The 17160-nt window shown below is 39.1% G+C and overlaps 1 protein-coding gene across 2 annotated transcripts in view; it reads left to right on the top strand.

Annotated features, from left to right (window-relative positions):
- The first annotated feature begins 298 nt into the window (after positions 1 to 298).
- The window catches only part of CGNL1 (cingulin like 1), a 193571-nt gene continuing 176709 nt past the window's right edge, over positions 299 to 17160 (top strand). Inside the window, exon 1 of one of the 2 annotated variants that reach the window (XM_001377830.4) lies at positions 299 to 513. The gene's annotated coding sequence lies outside the window, so the exon portion shown is untranslated. Of the gene's footprint in view, positions 514 to 597; positions 645 to 17160 lie in introns of those variants that run through there. The other variant, XM_056809509.1, reaches the window with a different exon arrangement.

The following is a 17160-nucleotide window of genomic DNA, read 5'->3' as shown; positions in this document are numbered from 1 at the left end:
GGTCAAGAGAACTAGTGTTTAGGGCCAGGACTGGGTGGTGTGTGAAAAGGTGGGAGGGATATAGTGGGAGGAGATAAGTGTGTGCTGGGGAGCAGGGGAGAGAAGGGCTCCTGGCAAAGACCCAGGGACCCTTTGTAGAGGGGTAGGGGACACTCCAACTTCCCAGCCAGGATGAAAACGTCAACACGTGTCTAGACTGCCGGCCCCCAGTGCTGCAGTGGGGCACTGTGGGGTAGGGGCCGCTAGTCACAAGCCGGCTCACTCCGCCCCGCCCCACGAGCACCTCCTCCTTCGGAGGGGGCGGGGCCCCTCCTTGCCCTGCCCACCTTACCCCTACGGTGCTGGGCTCTTGCTCTGGATCCCGGCTGGCTTGTTGCAGGAGCAGGAGCAGGAGCAGGAACAGGAGCCGGAGTAAAGCAGGGGTAGGGGCAGGAGCAGGAGCCGGAGCAGGAGCAGGAGTAGGAGTCCAGCCGATCCGAAGCCTTGAGGCAGTCTGAGGCCAGAGCCCGGGAGGTGAGTGAAGTTGCTGCTGGGGCTACAGTAGCTGGCTGGTCTGGACTTGTGTTTTGGGTTCGAGGGAGAACTCGTGGCTGGGAGTGGAGCTGCTGCGCTCGTTGTGGGGAAGGGTTTCACTCCGCTGCCAGGTGAGCTTCTCCCTACCCCCTCCTACCCTCAGCCTGGAGCTCCTGGAACCCAGAGAGTCAAGAGGGGGCAGAGTAAGGTTGGCGCGGGTTCCTGGGACCGCGCCCTTACCTCCCCTTCTGACTCGGGCTCCTGTTTGGGGCTGAGGGTCCCACCTCAGCTTCCTGGGCGGGACATGACCGAACCGGGCTGGACTTGGGGCTAGAGGGTGACCCGTCTCCGACTCATTCTCCGTAAGGGCGCAACTGCTGCTGAGCGTGCCCTCTTCCCTTCCTGAGGAGGGTGGGGAAGGGTCTCCAGGTCCCTGAAAGTACACGCATGCGGTTGGGACCTCATTTCCTAGTTTCCAAACCTCCTGACAGGGAAGATGTCCTCAGTCCCTTTCCCTCAACCTTGATTCTTCCCATTCGTGATTGTTCTGGGTCAGGAGGTGTATTGAGGGAAGGAACTTCAATCCTGGTGGTGCCCCATCTTTCTCTTTCCCCTCTGGCCTTTCTGGTCCTGATTCATGAGTTAGTGTTCTGTCCAAGCCAGGATTTGAAAACAAGAATTTTAAATCCTCTGCTTCCCTACTGTCTGATGGGAGGACTCCTACCCCATTTTTGCGCTGTCCCTGACTTTACTAGGAAATTTTCCAGATTACATCGTGCACTGTGACTAGAGTTAGAGTTGAATTTAAAAAAATTTTAAGCAATCACATAAAAACTTTTACAACCAAATAAGTGTTCTCCTTCAAAGTAGTCCCCTTAGGAGGTATATGGCTTATTCCATCTACTCTGCCATTGTTCAAAACTTTTGGAGCTCCTCTTTTGAAACTGTCTTCAGAAGCAGTTTCTGAGCCACACAAGAAAATCAGTCATATTACTTTATTAGCCACACCTCATAAACTGTGGTTTTGGCTAATGTCATGACTTTCCCATAAAAATTGTCTCCTTGCAGAAAGGGCCTCTTGGTTAGTGGGACAAGGTTGAAAACTGTTGATGGCATCCTTCCCTTAGGTACCTTTTTCCCCCTACATCTGTGTAGCAAATATCCCTGTACTTTTCTGTAAGGACAGGTGGGAGAGATGGAATTAGAACGTTGTGCCCTCAATAGAAAAAATGTTATAATATATGTGATTATCCCATTTCTTAGAAAGCAGGGTAACGTGAAGTTGACATTCAATTGAAAGGTTTTCAGATTAAAGGGAAGGAATGAGACCATTTTAGATATCCGTCAGATCTTTGGGATTCCCTATGTGGATTCTAGGGTCTTATACTTATCCTCCAAAGTGAGAACTAATGAGATCCTTAAGGTTTTGGAGAATAATCTTGTGTCACCGACCTGCATGAATGTGCTTAACTTATTCTGGGTGGGCTAATGTTCTCTTTTGTACTGAATATAATACATTTTTTCTTTTTCCTTTTTAAAATAAATGATACCACTGGTTTATGCTTGTTATTGAAATAATACTTCACAAAGATCATGAATGTTAACTAGAGACCAAGGATAAAATTTGATGGCTCAAGCCTATATAACTGACTTATAGATATCTAGGAGGCCTATGGAAAAATTAGATATTTATAAGTCAATTTAACAAAAGTAGTGTCTTTACAAACATCATTTTTGGTGTCTTTGCTTCTAGCATCAGCTTATTTGGGTCTAGGTTAATTTTCTGTTTTCTTTTCCTGTTCAGTTGTTTACTATGGACTGATCTCTATCTAACTGGGGGGGGAAGATATTTTTTTAAACCTACACATAGAACTGTATTATTTGCATTTTTGTTTGCAATTGGGTGACATTTTATTCAAGAGAATGCCCTCTAGAAACAAATGCTCATGCTTCCTTCTAGTTAGTTTGCCAAATTTGTAACAGTGGCAGGATGAAATTAATTTTCTTTTAAAATTATGTTAGTTGTGGTATTCTTGGTTTCTTTTCCCCCTCCCTCTCACTGCCTTCCTTTACTACTCTTACCACCACCCCCCCCCCCACATAGTCTGCCTTATTGCTAGAAATGGGTCTTTGTGGGAGCTCATTTAATTGTTTTGGTTATATGGAAATTATAGTAGCATAATATGACCTTAGACCAAAATACTTAACCTTTAGGGAACAAGACAACCTGCAAAGTGTGGGCACCCCTCCCCATACAACAGAAGCAAATCATTTAGCCTATTGGTTAAAAACCCAAAATATAATTCTCCATTTGAAGTTTAAGAAAGGTTTACTTGAAAATACTCTATACCTAGGAATTAGAGGATGTTAGAGTGGGAAGATTTTTGAGAGATGACTTAGTTTGTAAAATGAGGATGATAATATTTCATCATTCACTTTGAAGTATTTATAGTGGTATCTGTATATGTACAAGTAGTTCAGGAGTTCTTAACTTTTTTATAACTAGTATTTATGGAGCACTTTAAGGTTTTTTGCAAAGCTGTTTACAAATATAATTTTATTTGATCTTCACAGTCCTGGGAATTAGATGCTATTATTATCCCTATTTTGCAAATTAGGGAATTGAGGCAGACATAGGTAAAATGACTCAGGCAGTTGGCATCTGAAGTTAGATTTTAAATCAAATCTTGATCCAATGTTCTAGTTATTTCACCCTCTAACTGCTTTTATTTAGTGTTTCAAGCCCCTTGGGAATTTTGGGAAACTGTGGATCTCTTTTCAGAATAATGTTTTTATTTTATATTTTTTTAAAACCTAACTTTCTTAGAACACCTAGAAAACAGAAGGGGAGGGTTAGGCAAATGGGGTTTAAGTGACTTGTTCAGGGTGACACAGCTAGGAAATATCTGAGGTCAGATTTGAATTTAGGTCCTCAGGCATCCAGGCCTAGCATTGTGCCACTGAGCTGCCCCTGAAAATAATGTTTTTAAATGCAGAAAATAAAATATGGGAGTATTACAGAGAAAACTATATTAAAATAGTTAACAAATTTAGGTGGCATAGGGCAGGTAGGTAGGACGGACTTTGGACCCAGAGTCAGGAAGGCCTGGGTTTAAATCCAGCCTCAGATACTTACTAGCTATATGACCCTAGGCAAGTCACTTACCCTGTTGCCTCAGTTTCCTCATCTGCAAAATGAACTAAATAAGGAAATGGCCAACCACTCCAGTATCTTTGCTAAGAAACCCCAAATGGGGTCATGAAGAGTCTGATATGACTGAAATAATTGAACAACAACAAATTCAAAAATCTCCCAAATTCACAGATTAAAAACAAGTGATCCTGTTCAATTTTGTAGATGTGGAACTTGAAGTACAAAGAAGGAAAGTGACTTTCTTAGGTCACAGAGGAAGGAAATGACTTGCCCAATATCACAGAAATAGTAGCACCAGATTTGAACCTCTTTTGACTCCAAATCCAGCATTCTCCTTACTATATCATCGTACCTATCCTAGTATGAGCATTACAACCTAAAGGTGACAATTATACCGTGGACTTTACAAAACATTTTGGCAAAAGGGCATTTGAAAATAATATGTAAGTTTGATTTCCACTAACGTCTTATTCTGATGCTTCATTGTGGTATGGAAATTTGAGGCTTCATTCTTGAAGGCTATGCCAACAGAGGAAGATCTCTGGCAAGTTATACCAACATGGAAAGACTTCAAGGACAAGCAAATGATGGACAGCATGTTTCTTGTCCTAGATCTAGCCTTGCTAAGGTCACATGCATCACCAGGATGGAGAAGGGTGGTGAATTTTTTGGCCACAGCAGCTTTTAAAAAACATTTGTTTGTAGCTCAGTGGATTGAGAGCCAGGCCTAGAGAGGGGAGGTCCTGGGTTCAAATCTCACCGCAGACACTTTTCAGTTGTGTGACCCTGGGCAAGTCACTTGACCCCCATTGCCTAGCCCTTACCACTCTTCTGCCTTGGAGCCAATATACAGTATTGATTCTAAGACAGAAGGTCAGGGTGTAAAAAAAAAAAGGCATAATGTGATGGGAGAGGCTAAAGAATATGTCAGAAGAGGGGACAGCTGGTTGGTTCAGTGGATAAGGAGCCAGGTCTAGAGATGGGAGGTCCTGGGTTCAAATCTGGCCTCAGACACTTCTTAGCTTCGTGGCCCTGGGCAAGTCACTTAACCCCCATTGCCTAGCCCTTACCACTCTTCTGCCTTGGAACCAATACACAGTATTGATTCCAAGAAGGAAGGTAAAGGTTTTAAAACAAAACAAACAAACAAAAAAAACCCATTTGTTTGGTCTATTGAGATTACTTCTGGTGAATACAAGAACCCCCACAGATGAAGGTAGAGTTCCCTGAAAGATTGAAATTAAGTTCTGAATCTGTGATAACTGACAGAACTGTATAAACATTGGTTTTATAGCACTAATGTGATTAGAATGAAGAGGTGAATGGGAAGGAAATAATCTAGATTTAGGACTGGAAGGGACCTCATGCCACCTTAGTTTAATCCCCTTATTTTCTTGATGAGGAAACAGAAGGGATGTGACTTGTCCAGGGTCACAGAGGTAATATGTAGCAAAGTTTGAATTCAGGCTGGAAATCCTGTATCCTTTTTTGTTTCCACAAGTAGACCAGTCAGACAGTTGACAAGAATTTAGTAAGTGTTTGCTACCTGGGGGCAGCTAGTTGATTTAGTGGATAGAGATCCAGGCCTAGAGATGGGAAGTCCTGGGTTCAACTGTGGCCTCAGATACTTCCTGGCTGTGTGAACCCTTGGCAAGCCTCTTAACCCTAACTGCCTAGCCCTTATGGCACTTCTGCCTTGGAATCAATATATAATATTAATTCTAAGATGGAAGGTAAGGGTTTGGGGGTTGGGGGGGGAAGACTTTGCTACGTGCCTTACATTGTACTAAACACTGAGGATACAAATTAAAAAAACATGGTCCCTGCCAGGTTCCTTCTCTTGAGGAAACTATCCTGTCAGATGATGTAGGATTTTTAGAAAATGACTCTTAGTTCTCGAAGGAATAGATCTACCTTCCCGTGGAAGAACAGAGTTAGATTTTTTAATTTTCAGTTTTACTTTTTCTCTCATTTTCCTTGTCTGGTCCTAATGCTAATGATCTGTAGAATGGCCCAAAAGTTGACAGCAGGTTAAGGATTGTAATATGAACTGATAGTTTATGTAGATTTTAAAAGTACTCACATAAATCATCTCATTTGATTCTCATTGGAGACCTGGGGAACTGGTAATAGAAAGATTATTCTCTCCATTTTACAGGTAAGGTAAGGTAAGAAAAAGAAAGGAAAAGAGTCACTAGCAAATTAGATTTTCAGAGAATTTATTTGAAGCATTCCGTAAAGTTCTATTGGCATCTGACAATGGTGTTATCCAGGCAATTGTCTATGTAATGAAACTCCTGGAAAGTAATAGTAAAAAACGAGAGGCTTGTTGCCAGTAGTAGCATCAGAGCCCAAAGTATGAATGGAAAATTGACTAAATCTACAGTTTGATTTAAGTAGTGCCTAAACTTTTCACTTCCCCTGTAATTCCCCCTCCACCTCATCCCTTCCCACCCTACCCCACCCCACCAGCCTCCCACTTCTCATTTCTGAAGTTTGAAATTCCTTTTGAGACAAAGCTTTGTTTTCAGCCTTGAGGTAGGAATATAATATAAATATCCCAGGAGAGATAACTCATTGTTTTAAGTTCTTTTGAGTTGTAATGGATTGATGTCATATCTACCCTCCATCCCCCGAAGAGATTTTGATAGTATTAATGGGAGAGAGAATGGCTGCTGGTAGGAGGGGAAAGGGCAAAGGAAGGAGCAGTTAGCCCACTGAGGACAAACTGTTGCTCCAATTCACCAAAAAAAAAATTATTAAGCATCTGTTCTGTGTAAGACAGTGTACAAAGGTAATAATAATTGGAGTTGATCAAATAACCTATGAGGTGCTGGACACTATGGATACAAAGACAAAAAGGAAACAGACCCTGCCCTCCAGGAGCTTTGATAGTTTTAAGCTTATCTAGCTTTAAACTGTGCTAAGACTTTTGGGACACTCCATCTACATATGTACGTGCATATACACACACACACAGTTGTTATACTCTACCCACAGACATCTATATACATGCATATATAATATACTAACACACAAACACATACACATCTACCTGTAGATACTTGCTGGCTATGTGATCCCAAGCAAGTCACTTAACTCTGTTTGCCTCAGTTTCCTCACCCAACTTAGTTGGGGAAGGAAATGGCAAATTACTTGGGTCTCTTCACCAAGAAAATCCCAAAGGGGTCATGAAGAGTCAAACATGACTGAAAACAACTGAACAACAACAAAAAATATAAAATATGAATACAAAATCACTTTAGGGGGAAAGCAATTGTAGTTGTAGAAGGTAGGTTTGAACCTAACTTTGAAGGAAACTGGGTCTATAATACTTTGGTAGTTTGCTAAGATTCACTTATAAATTACTTGACTATTAAATATTGCAAAAGCCTGTCTTTAGTGCACTGAAACTTAGAAGAATGTTTCATACTGGCTCACCATTACAAGGAAGCTAGATGTGGAGTACAGAATGTCACACGAAGGAAGTATCCAACAGACTTTGGAGCATAAGATTGAGTCTGTATTTTACTAGTCCTGGATGGTTATATACCACATTACCCAATATTCCCTGCTTAGAATGAAAATAAGTCTTCTCTGTCAGTCAACTAGCATTGTTTGAAATGGGGAGGTGATAGAGGTGAGGTGTCATCTTGAAACTGACGAAACACCAGAGTGTTCAGTGGCGAAGGGAGCCAGTAGTAGCATTGGAGCACATTCTTGAGAAAAGTTTTTTGTGTGTATAATTGGTGGTAGTAGTGGTGTGGTTACTCTTCCCCCTGGTTGGATAGAAAGAAAATAGAGATTCTTGAACTTTTTTGTATTATGGTCTCCTTTGATAATTTGACAAAAGAAAGCCTGTGGATCCCTTCTCAGTATACTGTTTTTTTAAGAGCATAAAATAATAGACAGCATTACAAAGAAAACTCAGTTGTATTGAAATAGTTATAAAAGTATTTTGGAAAATGAGTTCATGGGTCAAGAACTCCTCTAATAGATGAACCACTAAGAAAGCTGAATATAGTACTGCTCGGGGTCTGGGGATGGGTAAAATGTCCTCACCAAATTTCTTTGAGACATGGAGCTATGATTATAACTATTCCATGAAGGAAGTTCTCCAATTTATGTTTGTTATTCTGGTCACAGGCAACATAGGGTTCCTATTTATGTGGTATTTGTGGCAAATATCTTTCCTATACGGTAATTACCTCAATGGCAGCTAGGTGCTTCAGTGGATAAAGCACTAGGCTTGGATTCAGGAAGACCTGAGTTCAGATCTTCCTCAGAAACTTACTAGGCATGTCACTTAACCTTTGTAGACCTTAATCCACTGGAGAAGGAAGTGGCAAACCACTCTGGTATCTGTGCCAAGAAAACCTCATGGACAGTATTGGCATGCCATGGTCCATGGGGTCACAAAGAACTGAACATGACTGAACCACAGTTACCTCAAGCTTTTAAGAATGGCAGCTAATAAAGTTAGAATCCCATGTTCATTTTAGCTGTGTGAATTAATGGAAGATAAATTTGGAACTTCAAACTGGGTTTTAGGCAAGCATTTGCTACTTCACTGGAACATAAATTTAATATTTGACCCTAAGGAACTTTGATTTAGGAGATTTTCAGGGACTTAGGGACATGGTAGTCATGGAGTTACTAGTGTTTGGGATTAGAGCACAGTACATTTGCTATGAACTTGTACCATGTCTGCCAACACAGCTGGCAACCTTCCTGTTTACAGGGAGGAGTTTATTCTTTGTGGGCCAATAAGGGATTTCTGCTTGCTTTGTGAAGAATGAATAATGTAGTTAGTTTTCAACTAAAACTCCAAAGTGGGGTTTCTTAATCCAAAGTCTATGAACTTTTTTTTTTACCATTTTGATAACTTTTAAAATAATTGGTTTCCTATGTCATTCCATGTATTTCATTTTATGCATTTACTAAAAACATTTCAAAGCGTCCAAATGCTTAACTAAATTGCCTAAGAGGTCCATGGCACAAAAAAGGTTAAGGGTTCCTGTTCTATTTTTAAGTGTTTAATTAATTTTTTTAAAATTAAAATTATTTTTTATCAATATGTTCTTTTTTTACCTTTCATACATTTACAGAATAGTCCCACTTTGTGGGAGGTCTCTTAAAACAGGAAAAGTTAAGTAAAACTATTAATATAGTGATCTCATATAAAAATGCAGCATTTCTTATCTGTAGCACTATCCCTGACCTTTCTATTAAGAATAAAAACACAAAACTTAACAAAACCCTGTTTTTTTCCTTTCCCTCAACAGGGGAAAAAGAAAAAAAAATTTCTTGTAGCAACTATGCAGAGTCAAGCAAAATAAAAGTCTCAGTGATTGTATATAGATATAGATAGATAGATAGCTACACATATGGCTCTTTCTCTTTCCCTCTGCTGCACACATTCTGCATGAATAGCATGTTTCATGATGAGTTCTGAAATCCTGGATGATCATTATGTTGACAATAATTCTTAGAGCTTTCAAAATCACTTCTCTTTACAGTTATTGTATAAACGTTTCCTGGTTCTGCTTATTTCATTGTTCATCAGTTTATAAAAGTCTTTCCATTCTTTGTGAAGTCATCTATTTCCTTATCTCTAGAGTACCGTAGTATTCCATCATATCCATATACTTCAATTTGTTCAGCCATTCCTTAGTTATTGGACCTCTTCTTAGTTTATTGTCAGCTTCACTAGACTGCCATGAAAGGGGTTCATGAAACAAAAAAGGTAAAGAACCTTTGTTCTAAAGGAACTTTATTTGGCTCCATATTTTCTCCCCACCCTTTAAAACCTCAGGACCAAAAAAAAAAAAAAGCCATCTAGAATTGGTCTAGAAAGATGTTCCAGAATACTTTTTTCTTTCCTATTAGGTGACTAGGACTTTTTGGTTTTATTTCTGTTTCTCTTGGTACCCTTGTTCATGTATATTGTTTCTTCTGGATCAGGTCTTCAGTTTTCCATTGTAGATTTATTAGTTAATAGGAAGAAAAAAGCTTTCTTGCATTTCAAAATTATAAGGAAATGATAGTAGATAGTATCAACTATGAAGAAAGACTGCATGGGCCAGTGGATAGTGACCTTGGAGTTAGGAAGAGTCCTGGATTCAAATGCATCCTCTGACACATACTAGCTTGTGTGACTCTTGGCAAGTCACTTATCCTCTCATGCCCCAGGTATAAGTTAAAGATTTCCTGGTCTGACTTCATGGAGGGCATTTCCAGCTTTTGTGAAATCACAACTCTCACTCCCTATACAATTAATTGGTTAATTGTCCCCATCTTCTGTGTATACTTTCCTCCTTTGACTTCCCAGACTTCCTACTTGCCTTTTTACATCTCTGACTTCTAATTCTATGTGATCTTTTTCTTGCCTTACTTTGCCTTTTTTATTTCCCCTTAATATTTCCCAAGATTTTGTTCTTGTTCTCTTTTCTTTACATTACCTTCCTTGGCAATCTCATTCCTCAATATTTTTATGCAGATGATTTCCAAATTTTTATTTACAAAGTTTCTACCCAATATTTCATATTTCCCATGGAATATTTCCATCTAGATGGACTTAACATGTCCAAATTGAATTCTTTCCTCAAGAATCTGTGCCCCTTCTGACTTTCTGATTTGTCAATGACACTACTATCATGTTTAAAATCAATTGAATGTGAGTTCCTTTGTGATAGGGTCTTTGTCATTAAAAAAAATCTTTATAGCCTTCAGGATGCCTCTCATAAAATTGGCGCTTAATACATTTTGAATTGAAGTTTTGTTTTTCTGTCTTCCTAATCTACCCTCCTGGCCTCTCCCCCTGTAGGAAGATGGAAGGGACTCCAGTTCAACTCCCTCATTTTACAGATGAAGAAACTTGCCAACCAGGGACTTCATTAACTTGCCCAAGGGCAAACAAGTGGCACAATCTGGTTTTGTCTCATTCTTCCTAGGGCATATATTTATTAGGTGCCTCCTAAGTGTTAGGAGGAGATGGACATTTTATGTTACTCTTCCCCCAGATCCTCTATAATGTTCTGTTGTTGAACTTCTACAGTTTCTCTAGCATGCCTTCCCCTACCCTCCCTTGTTACTTATCCTCTAAAATGTTTATAAAACTGTCATTTAACCTTGAGTTTTTCTAACCTTTCTTCCTTTCCCATCCCTTTCCTTCTTTTCCCTTCCACTCCTGCTGCTGCCATCTTTATTCAAACCCAAATTGCCACCTAATACACCACTGTCTTTGCCCCTTGCTCTCTCCCTTTGACCTCCACTTTTTCTCTCCCACATATGACCTTCATAATGCAGTTAGGTGAATCTTCCTTATTTATAGATCTGATTGTCTCTTTCTTAAAGTCTCAAAAACTTTCATTAGCTACCTGTCATTTGTAAAATAAAGCTTAGACTCCTTTTTCTAGCATTGGAGGCTCTCTTACAAACTGGCAAAGCCCTATCTTACCTCAAACCACCACTCCCCTCCACATATACTAAGGCCTTTTCATTGTTCAATTGTGTCCTACTCTTCATGGTCCCATTTGAGATTTTCTTGGCAAATATACTGGAGTGGGTTGTCATTTCCTTTTTCAACTCATTTTACAGAAGGAGAAACTGAACAAAAGAGTTACAGGACTTGCCCAAGGTCACATGGCTAGTAGGTATCTGAGGCTGGATTTGAACTCAGGTCTTCCTTATGACAGGCCTGGCACTGTGCCACCTAGCTGCCCTATGATTTAGTTGAACTAGACTGTTTACTATGCCCTATACATGTTCCATATTGCCCTGCTTCTGATATTTTGCTCATACTGTTTCTTGTCCTGGAATACCCAAACCCCTTCCTCCTTTCCATCTCTGCCTGTTGAGATCTTACTCATCCTTTAATGCCAAGCTCAGGAGTTCTGTCCTTGAAGCATCTGATCTTGTGGTCAATAATGACTTTTACCTCCAGGTCATCTGTATTGCTTTCTCTTGGGCATTTATTTTATATTTTAGTTGTGTCTTTATCTTTTATCCAGGTCTCGTAATTTCCCACTAAACTGAATTCTGGGAGGGCAGGGACTATATCTTTTTCACTTGTTGGTTCTAGCCTTGTGCTACTGGTACATTCTGCTGTCAAGTTGAAGCGTATGTATTCCTATATGGGACATTCAGGCAAACTTCACTTGCTCAAGGAGCAATTAACTTGCCTTTACAAATAATGACAAGTCACGTTAATATAATGCTTTGTGGTTTCCCCAGCACTTTTCTCACGGTGGTCTTGTGGTGAAGCTTGTACAAATATTATTATCCCTATTTTATAGATGAGGAAACTGAGGCTTACAGAGGTTAAGCATGAAATAGGTCAGAGACCCAGGATTGTTACAGTTTGGCTGTGTTCGAGCCAAGACTCCCAAGCTGGGGCTTTGGACTCCAAGATTAGTGTTTCTTTCTACCTCATCATTTTCCCCCTTTTGTCCCTTGGCCAAACTGGCTTAGGTGGAGGTGCTGACAACCAGGGCCTGCTGAACTCAGGACTGACAACACAATCTGAGTTTAATAAACCAGTCTGAGGGTTAGGGGAAGGGAAGAAGTGGCCATGTCAGGGTATATCTGGGAGTTTTTTCTTCCTCCCAACCAGTAGAAAGCTTTTAAAAGCTGTTGAGCAGAGCAATGAAGTAATCCTACCTATATACATGGAATACTCATCTGATAGGAGCATCCAGGCTAGAATTGGGGAGGAAAAAAAATTGATGGTTAGGAGACTAGTTTAGGAAGCAATGTGATACTAGTAGATAGAATGCTTCACATTTGGAGTCAGGAAGATCTCAGTTTGCACCTTATAGTCACTTACTATCTCTGTGATCCTGGGCAAACCACATATTAAGTTATCCCTTGGTTACTTTGTCTATAAATGGAAAAGATTAGACTTTAAATGCTTATGAAATGCTTTTTTAAAAATGATCCTTCAGTTTGTCCTAGAAAGTGTAAAACACCTTCTACTTTATGGTATTTTCTAAGATCTTCCTTCATAATAGATTAATTGTCATGCATCTTGGAGCTTTGAACCTCCCATAGCATTTTGTTCTGTACCTTCTCTGGTATACTTTCATTCAAATGTATTCCATTCCAAAGGCATTTATTAAGCACCTGCTTGAAGTGCAAAGTAGGACTGGGGAATAGAAGAGTGAGTTAAAAAAAGGACAGAGGTTCAAATCCTAGCTCTTGCATTTATTATTTTCACGACTGTGAACTAGTCACTTACATCATTTTTCTTATCTGTACATTGAGGGATTATTTCTGAGGACCCTTCCAGCTCTAAGTTCATGATCCTATGAATTTTGTTTATTATAGTTACCTGTGTCCATTAAGTCTTACCCTGAGTATATTTATAAGTATTCTCCTTAAGGACAGGGATTGATTATCATCTAAAATTTGAATGTTCCCCAGTGCATAATATTCAATAGGCACTTCAAAAGTATTTAGTGAATGGATACCTGAATGACACAACATGAGTTTGAACCCAAGATCTGCTACTTGCTTGGGATCTCTTGATCGTAGGCAAGTCTCTGGTCTTTAAGCTTCCATATCTATAAAATGTAAATGGCCCCCAAATCATTAAAGGAAGAATCTCTGACCCCCAAATCTGTGTCCCACAAAGTAGTAAAGGAAGAATCAAATGAAAATGTTTTAAACAGAGAGAAACTGTTATACTCTTACCCAGATATCTAGGATTCCATCTTAATAATGTGGATTTCAAATCAGTTTCCTCAGGAGGAGATCTGTTGGTAGCCTAGTCTGGGGAAAAGGGGTGGAGAAAAACCATCCACAGTGAAGGAATGGGGGGGGGGGAATGTGTTACACTTAAACAAATATGGTCAATTCCTGGAGAAATGCATGTTAGTCATCTTTTATTTATTTTCCTTTTCAGGTGGCTAGGGAAAGCTTTTAAGATCAGCCATCTCCTGTTTTGAGTCTGTGCATAATGTATTTATTGTTCAGAGTTATCTGTATACACAAACTTGCAAATGGCTTCATAACTGAAGGAGTCTCCTTATTTTTCTGGATGTTATAATGTGCCATTGTTATCAGAGGAGTAACCAGAAGGCTTTTTTTTTTTGTTTTATATTCACTCACGTGCAGAGTTCAGGTGCACAGCACTCTTCTTCTCCTCCCCCCCCCCACCCCCCTTGGGGATGAACTGATCCACAGGATAAATTTTAACATTAGATTGCTTGCCTTGTATTAAATTGAGCTGTTTAGTATTACTAATTTCCTTATAAACACTTCATTCTCTTTAGGGGCAGATTGCTTGTTGATTGAGTGGGTTAGATACAGATTTTAGTTGTATAGAAATTTTTAAATTTTAAAAACTCAAAATTTTAGACCGTCAGTTGAATATCAATGCTAAGACAGAAGAGTGGCAAGAACTAGGCAATAGTGGTTAAGTGACATGTGGAGTGACACATACCTGGGAAGTGTTTGAGACAACATTTGAAAGGAGGTCCTCCCAGGCTTGGAGCTCTATGCAAGGAATTGAATGTGGGAAAGTCTTGTGGAAAATGTTAAAAATAGGGTTATAGGGCAGGATAGTACCTAATTTATCTGGTATCATTAAGACTCGAACTGTTCCATAATAAGAGAATTTTCCAGATAATGGAAATCTTACCTTTTAAAATGCCAATTAAAAAAAAATAAACAGTTTTTGAAGAAACTTTCAAAAATGAATAACCCAGATCTCTGCTTACTTAGAGTAGGTTCTTCCTTGTCATGTTAGATAAAGTACAAATTCCTCAGGCTAGCATTGATAAGAAGGCTCCCCCAGGCTAGCAGCATCTTACCTCTTCAGCTTTATTCAGCTTATTTCTCATACTCTGCTTTTGTTCATCTTGGCTCTCTTCCTTCTTTGTGACCCTAAGCAAGGGCAAGTCACTTCTCTCTCTGGGTCTCAGTTTTATTTTTGGCAATTAAAGGCAGTGTTAGATGTTTTCCAGCTCCAACATTCTGTGATCCATAGAACTCTCCTAGTTGTACCTTTGGGTCACATACACTTTCTCCTTTTCTCCATGAACCTCTTTTATCTTCAAAACCCAGTTTAGAAGCCTCTTCCTCCATGAAGACTTCTCCAAAACTGAAAGTCATCTTTCCTTTGTTTTCCTATAACATTTTATTTGTATTTTTCTTACTTTTTTCCCCCATTCTTCCTTATATCTTCCTACTCTTTGATATAACATGAATACTCTCAGTATCCAAGCCTATAATTGTCAGTAGCCTGGTGGATAGAATACTGGACTTACCTTCAGGAAGACCTGAGTTCAAGTGTAACCTCTTCCTTAATAAGCTAAGTAACTTAATTCAGATTTAATGGGAGTAATGATAGCATCTGCCTTCCAGAGTTGTGAGTTAATTTTTTTTGTAAAAATTTTTGCAAGCCTTAAAGCACTATATAAAAATTACTATATTGTTTTAAATTCTTCTCCCTTCTCCGATTCACTTTTAGCATGTAAGATTCTTGAGGGCAGGGCCCATATTGTTTTTTTTCTTTTTTCTGGATTCCCAGATTGTAGAACAATGAATGCATTGCACAGAGCAAGAACTTAATTTATTAACTCTTAAAATTTAATAAATAATAATACTTGGAGTACCTACCCCAAAATTGTCTGTTCTAGATGAAATTTTAGGATCATAGATTTGGAGCTAAGAAAGATGTCAGTGATTACCCCTCTAATCACTTGTCATTTTTTAAAAAAAATATATGAGGAAGTCGAGGTTTAAGGGATTTAAGTGACTTTCTCAAGGTCACATAGGTGGTGTCTGACATGGGATTTGAACCCAAACTCTCTGACTACAGAGCCAGTGTTTTTCTTTAGCTGCTTCTTCTGGGATGTGATAAATGTCATTAAAGTGCTTTGTAACCATAAAATACTCTATAAAGCCAATTATTATTATGACTAGACTTAGTTATTGTTCTGAACTCTGCTTGTGATGCCCTCAGGAGTTTTTGAGGTGTGTGTGGGTTTTTGGCCTCACCATTAAATTACTCTAAATGATTGTTTTAGTGAATAGATAAGATCTGTTTATAATTTGCAAGGTCATTTACATACAAATAAGTAAGGTGTAAAAATCATTAGAACTTATTAACCTCTTTTGGACTTGAACTTACCCCATTTCACTGTCGTTTGCACTATTAGACTAAGAAAAATGGTTGTTTAGCAAATGCTTTTCTTTGCAGATAGTGAAAACTTGTTTCCTTCATGGACTAATGATCACAAATTCCAAGATCCTGACCTCCTATTGAGTGAGATTTCATTGTGGTTTGGTTTTGTGGATTTGGCACTTTCAGCTTTGTACCACTCTGCCCAATAAAAGATGCTAAAATGCTAATTCACCAAAATACAATTGAATGGAGCCTTCAACCAGAATTTATCTGCCTTTTGCTTTTAAAGAGACAAATGAGAAAGCAAATTCACATCAGCAATTCATTAATTATTTTTAAAAAATGCATTCACTTTCTGGAATGGTCCTGCCATACCTGGCATTCTTGATGATTTTAGTACATTGTGAAACAGCTAGTTTTTTTAATTGAAAAATTTTATGAAACAGTTAGTTTTAAAGGAAAGAGTAAGTTGATTAATTTGCCCTACTTACTCTTTTAAGAAATTGCAGTAACATGGGTAGAAGGCTAAGCCTGGAGTTGGGAGAATCTGGGTTCAAACATTTCTTAGCTATGTGACCCTGGGTAAGTCATTTAATCCCAATTGCCTAACCTTTAATACTCTTCTGTCAGACAGAAAGTAAGAGTTTAAAATAGGGGTATTCTGAAAGTCTTAGTCCAGTTTGAAGGTAATCTTGACACTGTATTTCAGAAATGTTTTCATTGAGGGTTGGACCTTATTGATCAGCAGGCATTTAACATTTTATTTGGAAAGTGTCTCTTAAGTACAAATAAATGCACTATTCCAGTTTGTTTCTTCAGTGTCCATTATTGTCTGTCTTTCCTTGCCCTCCCCTGCTTATTTTGGCCTCTGCAGCTTCTATCATTGTTTCATTTCCTTCCTTCTGCTCTCTTTTCCCATGTTCTACTTGACCTTTATGGCCCATCTGAAGTTTTCATTCCTGTCAGAGGTGGTTGCTTTCAGTTGTCCGTACCATCACACCTTAAAGTTTATCTTATAAAATCCTACACTTCACCACTCAACATGACATTTGCATAGAATGCTGCTATGGGTATGGTATGAGTCCCTAGTTGTTTTTGTATGCAGTATTTCTAGTTTATAAGCTCCTCAAAAGCAAAGGCTGCATCTTATTGAATTTTTCATAAGCAATATTGCATATTAGGAAGAATGCCAGAAGTGAGTTCAAGTCTTGACTCAGATGCTTACCAGAAATGTAACCATGGGCAAATTATTTAAGTTAGTTGACAGACATTTATTAAGCACCTATTCTAAGTGCCAGGCACTGTGCCTAATAAGTGCTGGGGATACAAAGAAAGTGAAAGACTATCCCTGCTCTTACAGAGC

Source organism: Monodelphis domestica, chromosome 1 (assembly GCF_027887165.1).
Source record: "Monodelphis domestica isolate mMonDom1 chromosome 1, mMonDom1.pri, whole genome shotgun sequence".
In the NCBI taxonomy this organism is placed as follows: domain Eukaryota; kingdom Metazoa; phylum Chordata; class Mammalia; order Didelphimorphia; family Didelphidae; genus Monodelphis; species Monodelphis domestica.
This window is presented reverse-complemented; position numbering and strand designations above follow the sequence as displayed.